Here is a 5,070-nt window from a genome sequence, read left to right on the forward strand (position 1 = left end):
AGCTGAGCCTCTTGAGCCAGCTTCCATCTAATGCTTATCCCTTTGCTTTTCAAGGCTCTGTGTGGCTGCACAGTGAACGTCCCCACTCTGGACGGCAGGACCATACCCGTCGTATTCAAAGATGTCATCAGGCCTGGCATGCGCCGAAAAGTTCCTGGAGAAGGCCTCCCCCTCCCCAAAACGCCCGAGAAACGTGGGGACCTCATTATTGAATTTGAAGTGATCTTCCCCGAAAGGATTCCCCAGACATCAAGAACCGTACTTGAGCAGGTCCTTCCAATATAGCTGCCAGAGCTCCGACTGACCAGGGACCTTTCCAGAGCTCAAGGATTTCTGGACCTTTCTACCAATTGTGGACCATGGGAGGGCCCAGGGAGGACTTTCATACTGCTGAATGTTTTCCAGAGCATATATTACAATCTTTCAAAGTCGTACACTAGACTAAAGTGGTTTTTCGAGCGATAGGGCATCAGGTGGTGGGAACAGCAGGAAAAGGCATTCCAGTCTGCCCCACTGGGTCCGCCAGCCCTCCCGGGATGGGCCCACATCCTCCTCCTCCAGTCCCTGTCCAGGGGTGAGAGGCAGACCAGCAGCTGGACTTGATCCCTCCGTGTCCCTTTGCTTTTGACTGGTAGATAATGTCGACCTGCTGTCTTGGTTCCCAGACCCTGTACACTCCTCTGTTTTCTGTTGTGTGATCAGTTCGTGGTTTATTCTGTATTTGTCTCCCATGTCTTGCTCTTCCCCTGGAGAATTCTGTCCTCCCTTTGGCCATCTCAAATTGAGAACCTAAACTATTCCTGCAGAACTGCCTGGCTGGCGCCCACAAGCAATACCTCTTGTTCCAGCAGGACCAAGGGAGCCAGCCTCCAGCGAGTGACTCCAGCAAGCGCAGCCACCTCTGCCTTGAGTGTCCGGGAGCCTGGCCCCAGCAAGGGCCCTCCTGACCTCTGGCTCTAGTGAAGCTGAATGTCCTCACTTTGTGGGTCACATTCTCCATTTCCGTAAGGCAATCTTGGCACACCTGGGGCTTACCAGTGGCCCAGGTAATTTTTTGTTTCATGGACTATGGACTCTTTCAAAGGGATCTGATCCTTTTGAATTTTGCACAGCCCTAGATATAATCCCTTTTGATAAAAGGGTCTTTGCTTCTGATTACAGGAGCACTGTGGAACGTCTGTAAATATGTTATTTTATAATTCCATGTATAGTTGGTGTACACTCAAATAAAACCTGTCCCCGGCAGCCACTGCTCTCTGTATAGGGCCATAATGAAATTCTGAAGAAATCTTGGGGAGGGAAGGGGAGTTGGAACAAATGTCTGTTCGCTGGAGGCCAGTCTGGTGCTCAGACCTTTAGACTCATTGTAAGTTGCCACTGCCAACATGAGACCAAAGTGTGTGACTTGTCAATGCAGCGCGACAGCATTAAAGACTGATGCTAAACCTCAGGGGAGCGGTCCTGCGACTCTGTTTGAGGGTTCTGCTGGTTTTGGGGGTGGATCGGAGACCTGGGCATCCCTCCAAATGCAGTCAAGGTGGGAGGGTGGGATGGGCGGGAGGCAAGTACCCTGCAAGGGAAAGGTAAGTCTCCCTTCCTGGGCCATAAGTGGGTTGGAGAACTTCCATCGAGACTCTGGGTCCAAGAAACCAGAGACCCAAGCACAGTGGCCTTGGGGATCGTTTTTTTGGTGAAGGTTGCAGTCAAAGTAGAGGTGCGGGGAGGCAGGGTCTGGCTCCTAATTCCCCTGCCTTTCTTCAGGGCCCCTGGCCTTTTCAGTGGACCTTGGCTCTGGGGCCAAGGGGCCAACCCAGCGTTTGGCCTCTTAATTCCCTATCACTCCTTTCCTGCTAGAATGGGCTGGGTGTCCTGAAAGCTGGTCAAACCAGAGCTCAAGGCCTAGAGAAGACATTTCCTGCCTTGGCTTTATTTGAAGGCCACTGAAGCTGCTTTTACTTTGTAACTTCTTTTAAATAACTGGTTTAATTATAAGGTAAGTAGTTACTCAGGCTTAAAACAAGGTATTGCTGCTTTGATACAAAGTGTTCTAAAGTGGAAACACTGTATATAGACCAGGAGCAAGTGGCTCAGGCCTGTAATCCCAGCACTTTGGGAGGCCAAGGTGGGCAGATGACTTGAGCTCAGGAGTTTGAGACCAGCCGGGGCAACATTGTGAAACCCCATCTCTACAAAAAATGTAAAAATTCAGCTGGGGGTGGCAGCGTACACCTGTAGGCCCAGCTATTTATGGGACTGAGGCAGGAGGATCACTTGAGCCCAAGAGGTGGAGGCAGCAGTGAGCTGTGTTCGTGCCACTGCACTCCAACCTGGGTGACAAAGTGAGATCCTGTCTCAAAACTAAAACACAATATCCAAAAGTCAAACTGGGCCAGGTGCAGTGGCTCACACCTGTAATCCCAGCACTTTGGGAGGCCAAGACGGGCAGATGACCTGAGGTCAGGAGTTTCAGACCAGCCTGGCTAACATGGTGAAACCCTGTCTCTATTAAAAATATGAAAAAAGTAGCCAGGTGTGGTGGCACGTGCCTGTAGTACCAGCTACTCAGGAGGCTGAGGCAGGGGAATCACTTGAACCTGGGAAGCAGAGGTTGCAGTGAGCGAAGATCCCACCACTGCACTCCAGCCTGGGTGACAGAGCAAGGCTGTTTCTCAAAGACAAAAGTGTCAAGCTAAGAGTTGCTTTCCCTTCCCCCTGAAACAGTTTAAGCGCTGAAAACAGTCTAGGGGCAGCCCTGCCAGTCCAGGAGAACTTTCTGCGATGACTAGAATGTTCTATATACCATTTATTTCAACATCTTATAAATTCAATCAGAACAGAATCAGTTCCTCAGTCCTGCCACACTTCAGTTGCTCAGCAGCCACACATGTATGTGGTCAGTGGTAACTGTTGGACAGGCTCAAGTCTAGAGGGCTTTTCCCCAAAGACATTGCAGGGGTGACTTTGAAGAGCAGCCACATTAAGCCAGGAGGCACCACCCCAGTCAGGAGGTGACCGTGGAATATCAGAGCTAAGAGATGTTTACCAAGGTATCCCAGGCACCAAGGTCACATTGCGGAACTGACCTGACCTCATTGGTGACACAAATCCCAGGGCTGCCATCCCCACCCCCAAGTCTCCATTGTACATCAGGTCCCTGTGAACTGCATACTGAAGTGTCACAAACACAAAAGTGCACGAAGCCTTAAGGTATGGAACTTCACAAAATACACGGCCCAGCAACCTACCGGGTAGCAGTGTGAGGAGTGGGGCAGTGGGATTTTGAGGGCAAAATCTTAGTGGTAATAGGACCCAAAGACTTCTTGCACATGCATTTTTTTGCTCAAAAGCCACTACTTGGCTTATCTTGGTCAGATATCTGGTGCACCCACATGCAAACTTTTCCCAAAGTCTTGGGCTTTTTTTTTTCAGATAGAGTCTCACTCTATCACCCAAGCCGGAGTGCAGTGGTGCGATGTTGGCTCACTGCACCCTTCACCACCCAGGTTCAAGTGATACTCAGCCTTCCGAGTAGTTGAGATAACAGGCGTGTGCCACCATACCCGGCTAATTTTTGTATTCTTAGTATAGAGATGGGGTTTCACCGTGTTGGCCAGGCTGGCCTCAAACTCCTGACCTCAAGTGATCAGCACCCCCCTCAGCCTCACAAAGTGCTGGGATTACAGGCGTGAGCCACCATGCTCAGCCTTTTTTTTTTTTTTTTTTTAAAGACAGGATTTCACTCTGTTGCCCAGGCTGGAGTGCAGTGGTAGGATCATAGCTTATTGCAGCCTCAAACTCCTGGGCTCAAGCAATCCTGCCTCTCAACCTCTTGAGTAGCTAGGACTACAAGCGCTCCACACGACACCCAGCCAATTTTTCTAATTTTTGTAGAGATTATTTGTTGATATGTTGATATCTTGGTAACTTCTTTTTTTTGGGGGGGGGTGAGGGGGACGGAGTCTCCCTCTGTCACCCTGGCTGGAGTGCAGTGGTGCAATCTCGGCTCACTACAACCTCCCCCTCCCAGGTTCAAGTGATTCTCTTGTCTCAGCCTCCTGAGTAGCTGAGACTACAAGCATGTGCCATCACGACCAGCTAATTTTTGTATTTTTACTAGAGACGGGGTTTCACCATGTTGGCCGGGATGGTCTCAATCTCTTGACCTCGTGATCTGCCTGCTTTGGCCTCCCAAAATGCTGGGATTACAGGCGTGAGCTGCTGCGACCTTCCTTTTTTTTTTTCCTGAGACAGAGTCTTGCTCTGTTGCCCAGGCTGGGGTGCAGTGGCACGATCTCAGCTCACTGCAACCTCCGCCTCCTGGGTTCAAGCAATTCTCCTGCCTCAGCCTCCCAAGTAGCTGGGATTACAGGTGTATGCCACCATACCTGGTTAATTTTTGTATTTTTAGTAGAGACGAGGTTTCACCATGTTGGCCAGGCTGGTCTTGAACTCCCGACCTCAAGTGATCCACCCGCCTCGGCCTCCCAAAGTGCTAGGATGACAGGTGTGAACCCGGACTGGCCAATATCTTGGTATCTTGATATATTGCTCTGGCCTCAAGTGATTCTCCCACTTTGGCCTTCCAAAGCTCTGGGATTACAGACTCAGCCTTGGATTTTCCTTGAATGGATTTATTTTCCTTTTCCATGCTGCCTCTCTGATCAGGTCTCAGAGCTCTTTCCATGACAGTACGTGTGCAATTAACTCATTCTTTGACCCATCTGCATTACAATCCATTATACCAGCAGTGTTTTATTTTTATATAATCATAGGACAGCACCCAATAGGTCCATTTGGCCTATGGTGAAAAGCTGAGTCCTCCTATCCCTCCCCTGGCCCTAAAGTTCCCCATCCTACTGCACCACAATAGACAAAGCATTGGTATCACAGATTTTTTTTTTTTTTTTCTAATTTTTGAAAGAGTCTGGCTCTGTCACCAAGGCTGGAGTGCAGTGGCACAATCTCGGCTCACTTCAATCTCTGCCTCCCAGGTTCAAGTGACCCTCCTGCCTCAGCTTCCTTAGTAGCTGGGATTACAGGCGCGTACCACCACACCTGGCTAATTTTGGT

This window comes from Mandrillus leucophaeus, unplaced genomic scaffold (genome assembly GCF_000951045.1).
Source record: "Mandrillus leucophaeus isolate KB7577 unplaced genomic scaffold, Mleu.le_1.0 Scaffold230, whole genome shotgun sequence".
Taxonomy (NCBI): domain Eukaryota; kingdom Metazoa; phylum Chordata; class Mammalia; order Primates; family Cercopithecidae; genus Mandrillus; species Mandrillus leucophaeus.